The 15,110-nt window shown below is 61.5% G+C and overlaps 2 non-coding genes across 2 annotated transcripts; both read left to right on the forward strand.

The window, feature by feature from the left end:
* The first annotated feature begins 3,807 nt into the window (after window positions 1-3,807).
* On the forward strand, window positions 3,808-3,926 carry LOC131871078 (5S ribosomal RNA). The gene has a single exon (XR_009369363.1). It is a non-coding gene; the product is annotated as a 5S ribosomal RNA (ribosomal RNA).
* Window positions 3,927-11,744: 7,818 nt separating this feature from the next.
* On the forward strand, window positions 11,745-11,863 carry LOC131871095 (5S ribosomal RNA). Its single transcript, XR_009369380.1, has one exon. It is a non-coding gene; the product is annotated as a 5S ribosomal RNA (ribosomal RNA).
* Window positions 11,864-15,110: the final 3,247 nt, after the last annotated feature.

Raw genomic sequence — 15,110 nt, forward strand, 5'->3', positions numbered from 1 at the left:
GGGCACTTTTCTGCGCTCCAAAGGTGCGCACTTTTGGAGGGCACTTTTGTGCACTCCAAAGGTGCGCACTTTTGGAGGGCACTTTTCCTGTGCTCCAAAGGTGCACACCTAGGTGAGCACCTTCGACCACACCTTGTAGCACACCAAACTCTGACTTTCGACTTCATCCGCAATGCAGGGTCTTTGAGGTTGGCGCAATGCGCACAACCAGGGGAGTGGACCCATCAAACCCAACACCTCCCCTATATAAGCTATTTGTCTGATTCTCATACATGCGTAGCCTGCAGGAGCAATTAGGACATCGACCCCAACTTTCGGCTTCTAAACGAAAACAAGGTCTTTGAGGTTGGTGTAATGCGAACAACTAGGGGAGTCAACCCATCAAACCCAACACCTCCCCTATATAAGCTATTTGTCTGATTCTCATACATGTGTAGTCTACAGGAGCAATTAGGACATCGACCCCAACTTTTGACTTCTTAACGAAAACAAGGTCTTTGAGGTTGACGTAATGCGCACAACCAGGGGAGTCGACCCATCAAACCCAACACCTCCCCTATATAAGCTATTTGTCCGATTCTCATACATGTGTAGCCTGCAGGAGCCATTAGGACATTGACCCCAACTTTTGACTTCTTAACGAAAACAAGGTCTTTGAGGTTGGCGTAATGCGCACAACCAAGGGAGTTGACCCATCAAACCCAACACCTCCCCTATATAAGCTATTTGTCTGATTCTCATACATGTGTAGCCTGCAACAACGATTAGGACATCCACCCCAACTTCTGAATTCGTCTGCGTTGACCGCACCAAAGGTGCACGCCTTGGTGCTCACCAAAATCCGACTTCCGACTTCTTCTGCTATGCGGGGTCTTTGAGGTTGGCGCAGTGCGCACAACCAGGGGAGTCAACCCACCGAATGCAACACCTCCCCTATATAAGCTATTTGTCTGATTCTCATACATGCGTAGACTGCAGCAATGATTAGGACATCCACCCCAACTTTTGACTTCTTAAACAAGACAGGGTCTTTGAAGTTGGTGCAGTGCACACAACCAGGGGAGTCGACCCATCAAACGCAACACCTCCCCTATATAAAGCTATTTGTCCGATTCTCATACGTGTAGTCTGCAGCAGCGATTAGGACATCGACCCCAACTTCCGAATTCGTTTGCATTGACCGCACCAAAGGTGCACGCCTTGGTGTGCACCCTGGAGTGCACTTTGGTGCTCACCTCGGTGCACACTTTGGTGTGCACCTCGGTGTGCACCAAAGGTGCGCACCTTGGAGTGCACCAAAGGTGTACACTTTGGAGCGCACCACATAGGGTCTTTGAGAGGTTGGCGCAGTGCGCACACCAAGGTGGGTGTTGAGGTGCGTGCCGAGGTGGGTGGGTGCTAGGGTGCGCTCCATGGTGGGTGCCAGGGTGGGTGCGTGCTAGGGTGGATTCCAAAGAGGGTCATAGGGTGGGTGCCAAGGTGGGTTGGTGATATAGTGGGTTCAAAGGTGGGTACTAGGGTGGGTTCCAAGGTGGGTCACAAGTTGGGTGCCAGGATGCGTGGGTGTTAGGTTGGGTGCCAAGGTGGGCTCCTGCGTGGGTGGGTGCTAGGGTGGGTTTCAAGGTGGACGCGAGGGCGGGTGCCAAGGTGGGTAACAAGTTGGGTGTTAGGATGGGTGAGTGCTAGAGTGGGTGCCAAGGTGGGTGGGTGCTAAGGTGGATGCCAAGGTGGTTCACAGGGTGGGTGGGTTCTAGGGTGAGTTCCAAGGTGGGTCACAGGTTCAGTGCTAGGGTGGGTGTCAAGGCGGGTGTCGAGGTGCCTGGGTGCTAGGGTGTGGATGCCAATGTGGGTCATAGGGTGGGTACTAGGGTGGGCTGCAATGTGGGTGCCAAGGTGGGTAACATGCTCGGTGGGTTCTAAATTGGGTGCCAGGGTGGGTGTGCACCCACCTTGCCCGAGGTGGGTGCCAAGGTGCCAGTGTGGGTGGGTGCTAAGGTGGATGCCAAGGTGGGTGAGAAGGTGGGTGATAGGTTGAGTGGTAGGATGGGTGGGTGCCAAGATGGGTCACAGGGTGGGTGCAAGGGTGGGTAGGTGCTAGGGTTGGTGTCAGGGTGGGTGGGTGCTAGGTTGGGTTCCAAGGTGGGTGCGAGGGTGAGTGTCAAGGTGGGTCACAGGTTAGGTGCTAGGATGGGTGAGTGCTAGGGTGCAAAGGTGCCAGGGTGGGTGCTAGGATGGGTCGATGCTAGGGTGAGTGGCAAGGTGGGTCCACAAGTGTCAAGGTGGGTGCCGAGGTGGGTGCCAAGTCGGCGACTGCTATGGTGGATGCCAAGGTGGGTCACGGGGTGGGTGCCAAGTTGCTAGGTTGGGTTCCAAGGTGGGTGCCAACGTGGGTGCTAGGGTGCGTGGGTTAAAGGGTGTGTCACAACGTGGGTGCCAGGATGGGTGCGCACCCACACTGGCCAAGACGGGTGCGGGTGCAAGGTTGGGTTCCAAGCCCGGTCACAGGCTGGGTGCTAGGATGGGTGGGTGCCAAGGTGGGCACCAGGGTGGGTGCACCCACCCTGGCCAAGGTGGGTCACGGGGTGGGTCCTAGGGTGGGTAACGGGGTGGGTACTAAGGTGCGTGCCAAGGTGGGTCATAGGGTGGGTGCCAAGGTGGGCACCAGGGTGGGTGTGCACCAACCCTAGCCAGGGTAGGTCACGGGGTGGTTGTCGGGGTGGGCGTCAAGGAGCCAAGGTGGGTGGCAAGTAGCCAAGTTGCGTGCCAAGGTGGGTGTCGGGGTGGGTGCCAAGGATCCAAGGTGGGTGCCAAGGAACCAAGGTGGGTGTCTGGGTGGGTGCCGAGGTGGGAGCCAGGGTGGGTCCCAAGGTGAGTGCAAAGGTGGGTGCCAGGGTCAAGGTGAGTGCCAATGTGGGTTCCAAGGTGCCAGGGTCAGGGTGAGTGCCAATGTGGGTTCAAAGGTGCTAAGTTGGGTGCGAGGTTGGGTGCGAGGGTGGGTGGGTGCCAAGGTGTGCTAGGTGGAAGCCCGGGTGGGTCGGCATCCCATGGGTGTCGAGTTGGGTGCCTGATGGGTGCTTCTTGTCAAGTTTTAGTCGTCGGGACTCATTTCGAGCCTTAGAGGTCGTTTCTTGTCCGGTTGCCCTGTCTTCGACCTGGGAACCCAATTTTGGTCCTCGGGTCCCATTTTTTTTTGTCTCGCATCCCACTTTTGGCCTGTGGCCTTTTCGGGGTCGATTCTCGTTTTGGGCATCAGAGCATGTTTCTTCTCCTAAAACCCAATATTTGTTTATTAAGTCTCGGAACACATTTTTGTTCTCGTGGACCCATCATGGGTCTTGGAACGCATTTGTGGTCCTTGGGTCCCATTTTGCATCCCGAAACTTGTGTTTTGGTGCTTGATCCCTATTTTGGGTGCCCACCTTGCACCAAGTGCGCACCCGGGGCAAACCGAGCGCCTTGGTGCACCGGGGCAAGATCGAGCGTGCACCCGAGGCGCCCCGAACATGCACCAAGGTGCACTCGGCCCACATGTGAGCGCAGGTCGTTGCGCCCGAGGTGGTGTGTGGGCACCGCGTTGCAGACGGGACACTGCACGCACACGACGCCCCCTCCAGGTGCACGCACGTAGGCCGGGCCGGGTGCACACCCGACGCCCTAGCAAGGTGCGCGCACCCGGGCAGGGCTCACACTTGGCGAACGGGGCGCACTTCGCGAGGGAGGGTGTGCACCTCGACGGGGGTGGGTGGCCGGGGTGGATTCGCACGTGGGTCGCGGTTTGCTAAGTACACACTGCGACAAGCTCATAACGGGTGCGATCATACCAGCATTAGTGCACCGGATCCCATCAGAACTCCGCAGTTAAGCGCGCTTGGGCCGGAGTAGTACTGGGATGGGTGACCTCCCGGGAAGTCCCGGTGTTGCACCCTTTTTTAGTTTTTCGCCGGGCGTCGCAATGCTATTTGAATAAACCTTTTGCCCGTTTGCGTTCTCGTCGGGGCCGGGCCGAGCCGGGGTGCGCTGCCCGCACTACCGCGCGCGCGGGGGGCGACACCGAGCGCGCACCCGAGGCACCCCGAGCACACAGGCCACGGTGCAACCCGGGCGTTGTGCGCGCACCCCGGTGCGCCCGAGGTGCTGCGCGCGCACCCAGGTGAAATCGGTGTGCACCTCGGCCAGTGCGCGCTCGGTCGAGTCGCGCACGTTGGCCAAGGTGCACGGTGATGTTTCTTACTCTAAGGTTCCGCACCAGACGCCCGGGACAGGTGAGCGAAGCTGGGCGGGGCCGGGTGCGCGGCCGGGGCAGGTGCACGCAGCTGGAGAGAGCTTTGGAGCACACTTCGGAGCGCACCAATGATGCGCTCCATTCAAAAGTTTCCTGAAAAGGCAAAAAAAGTTGAGATTATAGAATTTCCCACTTGAGAGATTGTAAAAAAAAAAAATTTAAAATGAAGGAAACGCGGGTGCCAAGGTGTGCGCAGCCCAGCCAAGGTGTGCGCACCAAGGCGCCCACCCTGGCGAAGGTGCACGCAAGGTGCGCACCCGAGGCAAACCGGACAATTAACCCAACTTTCGACTTCGCGCGCACCTTGGAGCGCACTTCGGAGCGCTCCTTGGTGCGCACCAATCTTGGGCACCTCGGAGTGCACCATGGCGCCCACCAAGGTGCGCACCCGGGGCAAACCGAGCTCCGACTTCGTGCGCACCTTGGAGCGCACGAAAGGTGCGCACCATGGCGCCCACCAAGGTGCGCAGCCCAGCCAAGGCGTGCGCATCAAGGTGCGCACCCTGGCGAAGGTGCGCACCCGGGGCAAACCGAGCTCCGACTTCGTGCGCACCTTGGAGCGCACAAAAGGTGCGCAACCCAGCCAAGGTGTGCGCACCCCGGTCAAACCGAGCTCCGAATCGTGCGCACCAGAGGTGCACGCCATCGTGCGCACCTTGGAGCACACTTCGGAGCCCTCCTTGGTGCGCGCCGATGTTGCGCACCTCGGAGCGCACCCGGGGAAAACAATGCAATTAACCCGACTTTCGACTTCGTGGGCACCTCGGAGCGCTCTCGGGTTCGCACCTCGGAGCACACCGAGGTGCGCACCTTTGATGCGCTGCCTTCACCAATTTCCAGAAAAGGCAAGAAAACATTGAGAAGGTGTGCGCACCGAGGTGCCCACCCTGGCGAAGGTGCACGCGAGGTGCGCACCCGGGGCAAACCGGGCTCCGACTTCGTGCACGCCGCACCTTGGAGCACACTTCGGAGCGCTCCTTGGTGCGCACCAGGGCGCGCAACCCAGCCGAGGTGCCCACCCCGGCGAAGGTGCACGCGAGGTGCGCACCCGGGGCAAACCGGGCTCCGACTTCGTGCACGCCATGGTGCCCACCGCGGCGAAGGTGCACGCGAGGTGCGCACCCGGGGCAAACCGGGCTCCGACTTCGTGCACGCCGCACCTTGGAGCACACTTCGGAGCGCTCCTTGGTGCGCACCATGGTGCCCACCAGGGCGCGCAACCCCGCCGAAGGTGCACGCGAGGTGCGCACCCGGGGCAAACCGGGCTCCGACTTCGTGCACGCCGCACCTTGGAGCACACTTCGGAGCGCTCCTTGGTGCGCACCATGGTGCCCACCAGGGCGCGCAACCCCGCCGAAGGTGCACGCGAGGTGCGCACCCGGGGCAAACCGGGCTCCGACTTCGTGCACGCCATGGTGCGCACCGCGGCGAAGGTGCGCACCCGGGGCAAACCGGGCTCCGACTTCGTGCACGCCGCACCTTGGAGCACACTTCGGAGCGCTCCTTGGTGCGCACCAGGGCGCGCAACCCAGCCGAGGTGCCCACCCCGGCGAAGGTGCACGCGAGGTGCGTACCCGGGGCAAACCGGGCTCCGACTTCGTGCACGCCGCACCTTGGAGCACACTTCGGAGCGCTCCTTGGTGCGCACCATGGTGCCCACCAGGCCGCGCAACCCAGCCAAGGTGTGCGCACCAAGGTGCACGCGAGGTGCGCACCCGGGGCAAACCGGGGTCCGACTTCGTGCACGCCGCACCTTGGAGCACACATCGGGGCGCTCCCGGGTTCGCACCGGCGTTGCGCACCGTGGTGGGCACCTCGGAGCACACCAAGGTGGGCAGCGAGGTGCGCACCTTTGATGCGATGCCTTCACTAATTTCCATAAAAGGCAAAAAAAAAACGAGATTTTAAAATTTCCGTTTTGAAAGATAGTGAGAAAAAGGGAATGCTGGTGCCATCTTGAGCCCGCCCTGGTGCGCAGCCCAGCCAAGGTGTGCGCACCAAGGTGCCCACCCTGGCGAAGGTGCGCGCCCGGGCAATTAATCCAACTTCCAACTTCGCGCGCGCCAGGGTGGGAGCGCACCCAACAACCGGGCCTGGGAAGAGCCAATGCGAGAAACCCCACCAAACGCTCTGACAAAAAAAGAGGGGGCGCTCCAGTAACCCCGCTTCGGAGCGCACCCTGGGCAAACCCAGCCAAGGTGCCCACCCCGGCCAAGGTGCAGGCGAGGTGCGCACCCGGGGCAAACCGGGCTCCGACAACGTGCACGCCGCACCTTGGAGCACACTTCGTAGCGCTCCCGGGTGCGCACCTCAGAGCACACCAAGGTGGGCAGCGAGGTGCGCACCTTTGATGCGCTGCCTTCACTAATTTCCAGAAAAGGCAAAAAAAAAAGGAGATTTTAAAATTTCCGTTTTGAAAGATAGTGAAAAAAACGGAACGCGCGTGCCATCTTGAGCCCGCCCTGGTGCGCAGCCCAGGTAAGGTGCCCACCCTGGCAAAGGTGCGCACCCGGGCAATTAACCCTACTTCCGACTTCGTGCGCGCCAGGGTGGCAACCGGGCCTCGGAAGAGCCAATGCGAGAAACCCCACCAAACGCTCCGACAAAAAAAGAGGCGGCGCTCCAATAACCCCGCTTCGGAGCGCAGCCGGGGCAAACCCAGCCAAGGTGCCCACCCCGACGAAGGTGCACGCGAGGTGCGCACCCGGGGCAAACCGGGCTCCGACAACGTGCACGCAGCACCTTGGAGCACACTTCGAAGCACTCCCGGGTGCCCACCGGCGTTGCGCACCGTGGTGGGCAGCGAGGTGCGCACCTTTGATGCGCTGCCTTCACTAATTTCCAGAAAAAGGCAAAAAAAAATGAGATTTTAAAATTTCCGTTTTGAAAGATAGTGAAAAAAAAGGAACGCGGGTGCCATCTTGAGCCCGCCCTGGTGCGCAGCCCAGGCAAGGCATGCGCACCAAGGTGCCCACCCGAGGTGCACACCCGGGGCAAACCGGGCTCCGACTTCGTGCAGGCCGCACCTTGGAGCACACTTCGGAGCGCTCCTTGGTGCGCACCATGGTGCCCACCAGGGCGCGCAACCCAGCCAAGGTCTGCACACCAAGGTGCCCACCCCGGCGAAGGTGCACGCGAGGTGCGCACCCGGGGCAAACCGGGCTCCGACTTCGTGCACGCCATGGTGCCCACCGCGGCGAAGGTGCACGCGAGGTGCGCACCCGGGGCAAACCGGGCTCCGACTTCGTGCACGCCGCACCTTGGAGCACACTTCGGAGCGCTCCTTGGTGCGCACCATGGTGCCCACCAGGGCGCGCAACCCAGCCAAGGTGTGCGCACCAAGGTGCACGCGAGGTGCGCACCCGGGGCAAACCGGGGTCCGACTTCGTGCACGCCGCACCTTGGAGCACACATCGGAGCGCTCCCAGGTTCGCACCAGCGTTGCGCACCTTTGATGCGCTGCCTTCACTAATTTCAAGAAAAGGCAAAAAAAAACGAGATTTTAAAATTTCCGTTCTGAAAGATAGTGAAAAAAACGGAACGCGGGTGCCATCTTGAGCCCTTCCTGGTGCGCAGCCCAGGCAAGTTGTGCGCACCAAGGTGCCCACCCTGGCGGAGGTGCGCGCCCGGGGCAATCCGGGCTCCGACTTCGTGCACTGCATGGTGCCCACCAAGGCGCGCAACCCAGCCAAGGTGCCCACCGCAGCGAAGGTGCACGCGAGGTGCGCACCCGAGGTGCACACCCGGGGCAAACCGGGCTCCGACTTCGTGCACGCCGCACCTTGGAGCACACTTCAGAGCGCTCCTTGGTGCGCACCAGGGCGCGCAACCCAGCCGAGGTGCCCACCCCGGCGAAGGTGCACGCGAGGTGTGCACCCGGGGCAAACCGGGCTCCGACTTCGTGCACGCCATGGTGCCCACCGCGGCGAAGGTGCGCACCCGGGGCAAACCGGGCTCCGACTTCGTGCACGCCGCACCTTGGAGCACACTTCGGAGCGCTCCTTGGTGCGCACCATGGTGCCCACCAGGCCGCGCAACCCAGCCAAGGTGTGCGCACCAAGGTGCACGCGAGGTGCGCACCCGGGGCAAACCGGGGTCCGACTTCGTGCACGCCGCACCTTGGAGCACACATCGGGGCGCTCCCGGGTTCGCACCGGCGTTGCGCACCGTGGTGGGCACCTCGGAGCACACCAAGGTGGGCAGCGAGGTGCGCACCTTTGATGCGATGCCTTCACTAATTTCCATAAAAGGCAAAAAAAAAACGAGATTTTAAAATTTCCGTTTTGAAAGATAGTGAGAAAAAGGGAATGCTGGTGCCATCTTGAGCCCGCCCTGGTGCGCAGCCCAGCCAAGGTTTGCGCACCAAGGTGCCCACCCTGGCGAAGGTGCGCGCCCGGGCAATTAACCCAACTTCCAACTTCGCGCGCGCCAGGGTGGGAGCGCACCCAACAACCGGGCCTGGGAAGAGCCAATGCGAGAAACCCCACCAAACTCTCTGACAAAAAAAGAGGGGGCGCTCCAGTAACCCCGCTTCGGAGCGCACCCTGGGCAAACCCAGCCAAGGTGCCCACCCCGGCCAAGGTGCAGGCGAGGTGCGCACCCGGGGCAAACCGGGCTCCGACAACGTGCACGCCGCACCTTGGAGCACACTTCGTAGCGCTCCCGGGTGCGCACCTCAGAGCACACCAAGGTGGGCAGCGAGGTGCGCACCTTTGATGCGCTGCCTTCACTAATTTCCAGAAAAGGCAAAAAAAAAAGGAGATTTTAAAATTTCCGTTTTGAAAGATAGTGAAAAAAACGGAACGCGCGTGCCATCTTGAGCCCGCCCTGGTGCGCAGCCCAGGTAAGGTGCCACCCTGGCAAAGGTGCGCACCCGGGCAATTAACCCTACTTCCGACTTCGTGCGCGCCAGGGTGGCAACCGGGCCTCGGAAGAGCCAATGCGAGAAACCCCACCAAACGCTCCGACAAAAAAAGAGGCGGCGCTCCAATAACCCCGCTTCGGAGCGCAGCCGGGGCAAACCAAGCCAAGGTGCCCACCCCGACGAAGGTGCACGCGAGGTGCGCACCCGGGGCAAACCGGGCTCCGACAACGTGCACGCAGCACCTTGGAGCACACTTCGAAGCACTCCCGGGTGCCCACCGGCGTTGCGCACCGTGGTGGGCAGCGAGGTGCGCACCTTTGATGCGCTGCCTTCACTAATTTCCAGAAAAAGGCAAAAAAAAATGAGATTTTAAAATTTCCGTTTTGAAAGATAGTGAAAAAAAAGGAACGCGGGTGCCATCTTGAGCCCGCCCTGGTGCGCAGCCCAGGCAAGGCATGCGCACCAAGGTGCCCACCCGAGGTGCACACCCGGGGCAAACCGGGCTCCGACTTCGTGCAGGCCGCACCTTGGAGCACACTTCGGAGCGCTCCTTGGTGCGCACCATGGTGCCCACCAGGGCGCACCCGAGGCAAACCGGGCTCCGACTTCGTGCACGCCGCACCTTGGAGCACACATCGGAGCGCTCCCAGGTTCGCACCAGCGTTGCGCACCTTTGATGCGCTGCCTTCACTAATTTCCAGAAAAGGCAAAAAAAAACGATATTTTAAAATTTCCGTTCTGAAAGATAGTGAAAAAAACGGAACGCGGGTGCCATCTTGAGCCCTTCCTGATGCGCAGCCCAGGCAAGTTGTGCGCACCAAGGTGCCCACCCTGGCGGAGGTGCGCGCCCGGGGCAAACCGGGCTCCGACTTCGTGCACTGCATGGTGCCCACCAAGGCGCGCAACCCAGCCAAGGTGCCCACCGCAGCGAAGGTGCACGCGAGGTGCGCACCCGAGGTGCACACCCGGGGCAAACCGGGCTCCGACTTCGTGCACGCCGCACCTTGGAGCACACTTCAGAGCGCTCCTTGGTACGCACCAGGGCGCGCAACCCAGCCAAGGTGCTCACCCCGGCGAAGGTGCACGCGAGGTGCGCACCCGGGGCAAACCGGGCTCGGACTTCGTGCACGCCGCACCTTGGAGCACACATCGGAGCGCTCCCGGGTTCGCACCAGCATTGCGCACCTTTGATGCGCTGCCTTCACTAATTTCCAGAAAAGGCAAAAAAAAGAAAAAAATGAGATTTTAAAATTTCCGTTTTGAAAGATAGTGAAAAAAACGGAACGCGGGTGCCATCTTGAGCCCGCCCTGGTGTGCAGCCCAGGCAAGTTGTGCGCACCAAGGCACCCACCCTGGCCAAGGTGGGTCACGGGGTGGGTCCTAGGGTGGGTAACGGGGTGGGTACTAAGGTGCGTGCCAAGGTGGGTCATAGGGTGGGTGCCAAGGTGGGCACCAGGGTGGGTGTGCACCAACCCTAGCCAGGGTAGGTCACGGGGTGGTTGTCGGGGTGGGCGTCAAGGAGCCAAGGTGGGTGGCAAGTAGCCAAGTTGCGTGCCAAGGTGGGTGTCGGGGTGGGTGCCAAGGATCCAAGGTGGGTGCCAAGGAACCAAGGTGGGTGTCTGGGTGGGTGCCGAGGTGGGAGCCAGGGTGGGTCCCAAGGTGAGTGCAAAGGTGGGTGCCAGGGTCAAGGTGAGTGCCAATGTGGGTTCCAAGGTGCCAGGGTCAGGGTGAGTGCCAATGTGGGTTCAAAGGTGCTAAGTTGGGTGCGAGGTTGGGTGCGAGGGTGGGTGGGTGCCAAGGTGTGCTAGGTGGAAGCCCGGGTGGGTCGGCATCCCATGGGTGTCGAGTTGGGTGCCTGATGGGTGCTTCTTGTCAAGTTTTAGTCGTCGGGACTCATTTCGAGCCTTAGAGGTCGTTTCTTGTCCGGTTGCCCTGTCTTCGACCTGGGAACCCAATTTTGGTCCTCGGGTCCCATTTTTTTTTGTCTCGCATCCCACTTTTGGCCTGTGGCCTTTTCGGGGTCGATTCTCGTTTTGGGCATCAGAGCATGTTTCTTCTCCTAAAACCCAATATTTGTTTATTAAGTCTCGGAACACATTTTTGTTCTCGTGGACCCATCATGGGTCTTGGAACGCATTTGTGGTCCTTGGGTCCCATTTTGCATCCCGAAACTTGTGTTTTGGTGCTTGATCCCTATTTTGGGTGCCCACCTTGCACCAAGTGCGCACCCGGGGCAAACCGAGCGCCTTGGTGCACCGGGGCAAGATCGAGCGTGCACCCGAGGCGCCCCGAACATGCACCAAGGTGCACTCGGCCCACATGTGAGCGCAGGTCGTTGCGCCCGAGGTGGTGTGTGGGCACCGCGTTGCAGACGGGACACTGCACGCACACGACGCCCCCTACAGGTGCACGCACGTAGGCCGGGCCGGGTGCACACCCGACGCCCTAGCAAGGTGCGCGCACCCGGGCAGGGCTCACACTTGGCGAACGGGGCGCACTTCGCGAGGGAGGGTGTGCACCTCGACGGGGGTGGGTGGCCGGGGTGGATTCGCACGTGGGTCGCGGTTTGCTAAGTACACACTGCGACAAGCTCATAACGGGTGCGATCATACCAGCGTTAGTGCACCGGATCCCATCAGAACTCCGCAGTTAAGCGCGCTTGGGCCGGAGTAGTACTGGGATGGGTGACCTCCCGGGAAGTCCCGGTGTTGCACCCTTTTTTAGTTTTTCGCCGGGCATCGCAATGCTATTTGAATAAACCTTTTGCCCGTTTGCGTTCTCGTCGGGGCCGGGCCGGGCCGGGGTGCGCTGCCCGCACTACCGCGCGCGCGGGGGCGACACCGAGCGCGCACCCGAGGCGCCCCGAGCACACAGGCCACGGTGCAACCCGGGCGTTGTGCGCGCACCCCGGTGCGCCCGAGGTGCTGCGCGCGCACCCAGGTGAAATCGGTGTGCACCTCGGCCAGTGCGCGCTCGGTCGAGTCGTGCACGTTGGCCAAGGTGCACGGTGATGTTTCTTACTCTAAGGTTCCGCACCAGACGCCCGGGACAGGTGAGCGAAGCTGGGCGGGGCCGGGTGCGCGGCCGGGGCAGGTGCACGCAGCTGGAGAGAGCTTTGGAGCACACTTCGGAGCGCACCAATGATGCGCTCCATTCAAAAGTTTCCTGAAAAGGCAAAAAAAGTTGAGATTATAGAATTTCCCACTTGAGAGATTGTAAAAAAAAAAAATTTAAAATGAAGGAAACGCGGGTGCCAAGGTGTGCGCAGCCCAGCCAAGGTGTGCGCACCAAGGCGCCCACCCTGGCGAAGGTGCACGCAAGGTGCGCACCCGAGGCAAACCGGACAATTAACCCAACTTTCGACTTCGCGCGCACCTTGGAGCGCACTTCGGAGCGCTCCTTGGTGCGCACCAATCTTGGGCACCTCGGAGTGCACCATGGCGCCCACCAAGGTGCGCACCCGGGGCAAACCGAGCTCCGACTTCGTGCGCACCTTGGAGCGCACGAAAGGTGCGCACCATGGCGCCCACCAAGGTGCGCAGCCCAGCCAAGGCGTGCGCATCAAGGTGCGCACCCTGGCGAAGGTGCGCACCCGGGGCAAACCGAGCTCCGACTTCGTGCGCACCTTGGAGCGCACAAAAGGTGCGCAACCCAGCCAAGGTGTGCGCACCCCGGTCAAACCGAGCTCCGAATCGTGCGCACCAGAGGTGCACGCCATCGTGCGCACCTTGGAGCACACTTCGGAGCCCTCCTTGGTGCGCGCCGATGTTGCGCACCTCGGAGCGCACCCGGGGAAAACAATGCAATTAACCCGACTTTCGACTTCGTGGGCACCTCGGAGCGCTCTCGGGTTCGCACCTCGGAGCACACCGAGGTGCGCACCTTTGATGCGCTGCCTTCACCAATTTCCAGAAAAGGCAAGAAAACATTGAGAAGGTGTGCGCACCGAGGTGCCCACCCTGGCGAAGGTGCACGCGAGGTGCGCACCCGGGGCAAACCGGGCTCCGACTTCGTGCACGCCGCACCTTGGAGCACACTTCGGAGCGCTCCTTGGTGCGCACCAGGGCGCGCAACCCAGCCGAGGTGCCCACCCCGGCGAAGGTGCACGCGAGGTGCGCACCCGGGGCAAACCGGGCTCCGACTTCGTGCACGCCATGGTGCCCACCGCGGCGAAGGTGCACGCGAGGTGCGCACCCGGGGCAAACCGGGCTCCGACTTCGTGCACGCCGCACCTTGGAGCACACTTCGGAGCGCTCCTTGGTGCGCACCATGGTGCCCACCAGGGCGCGCAACCCCGCCGAAGGTGCACGCGAGGTGCGCACCCGGGGCAAACCGGGCTCCGACTTCGTGCACGCCGCACCTTGGAGCACACTTCGGAGCGCTCCTTGGTGCGCACCATGGTGCCCACCAGGGCGCGCAACCCCGCCGAAGGTGCACGCGAGGTGCGCACCCGGGGCAAACCGGGCTCCGACTTCGTGCACGCCGCACCTTGGAGCACACTTCGGAGCGCTCCTTGGTGCGCACCAGGGCGCGCAACCCAGCCGAGGTGCCCACCCCGGCGAAGGTGCGTACCCGGGGCAAACCGGGCTCCGACTTCGTGCACGCCGCACCTTGGAGCACACTTCGGAGCGCTCCTTGGTGCGCACCATGGTGCCCACCAGGCCGCGCAACCCAGCCAAGGTGTGCGCACCAAGGTGCACGCGAGGTGCGCACCCGGGGCAAACCGGGGTCCGACTTCGTGCACGCCGCACCTTGGAGCACACATCGGGGCGCTCCCGGGTTCGCACCGGCGTTGCGCACCGTGGTGGGCACCTCGGAGCACACCAAGGTGGGCAGCGAGGTGCGCACCTTTGATGCGATGCCTTCACTAATTTCCATAAAAGGCAAAAAAAAAACGAGATTTTAAAATTTCCGTTTTGAAAGATAGTGAGAAAAAGGGAATGCTGGTGCCATCTTGAGCCCGCCCTGGTGCGCAGCCCAGCCAAGGTGTGCGCACCAAGGTGCCCACCCTGGCGAAGGTGCGCGCCCGGGCAATTAACCCAACTTCCAACTTCGCGCGCGCCAGGGTGGGAGCGCACCCAACAACCGGGCCTGGGAAGAGCCAATGCGAGAAACCCCACCAAACGCTCTGACAAAAAAAGAGGGGGCGCTCCAGTAACCCCGCTTCGGAGCGCACCCTGGGCAAACCCAGCCAAGGTGCCCACCCCGGCCAAGGTGCAGGCGAGGTGCGCACCCGGGGCAAACCGGGCTCCGACAACGTGCACGCCGCACCTTGGAGCACACTTCGTAGCGCTCCCGGGTGCGCACCTCAGAGCACACCAAGGTGGGCAGCGAGGTGCGCACCTTTGATGCGCTGCCTTCACTAATTTCCAGAAAAGGCAAAAAAAAAAGGAGATTTTAAAATTTCCGTTTTGAAAGATAGTGAAAAAAACGGAACGCGCGTGCCATCTTGAGCCCGCCCTGGTGCGCAGCCCAGGTAAGGTGCCCACCCTGGCAAAGGTGCGCACCCGGGCAATTAACCCTACTTCCGACTTCGTGCGCGCCAGGGTGGCAACCGGGCCTCGGAAGAGCCAATGCGAGAAACCCCACCAAACGCTCCGACAAAAAAAGAGGCGGCGCTCCAATAACCCCGCTTCGGAGCGCAGCCGGGGCAAACCCAGCCAAGGTGCCCACCCCGACGAAGGTGCACGCGAGGTGCGCACCCGGGGCAAACCGGGCTCCGACAACGTGCACGCAGCACCTTGGAGCACACTTCGAAGCACTCCCGGGTGCCCACCGGCGTTGCGCACCGTGGTGGGCAGCGAGGTGCGCACCTTTGATGCGCTGCCTTCACTAATTTCCAGAAAAAGGCAAAAAAAAATGAGATTTTAAAATTTCCGTTTTGAAAGATAGTGAAAAAAAAGGAACGCGGGTGCCATCTTGAGCCCGCCCTGGTGCGCAGCCCAGGCAAGGCATGCGCACCAA

This window comes from Cryptomeria japonica, unplaced genomic scaffold (genome assembly GCF_030272615.1).
Source record: "Cryptomeria japonica unplaced genomic scaffold, Sugi_1.0 HiC_scaffold_369, whole genome shotgun sequence".
Taxonomy (NCBI): Eukaryota; Viridiplantae; Streptophyta; class Pinopsida; order Cupressales; family Cupressaceae; genus Cryptomeria; species Cryptomeria japonica.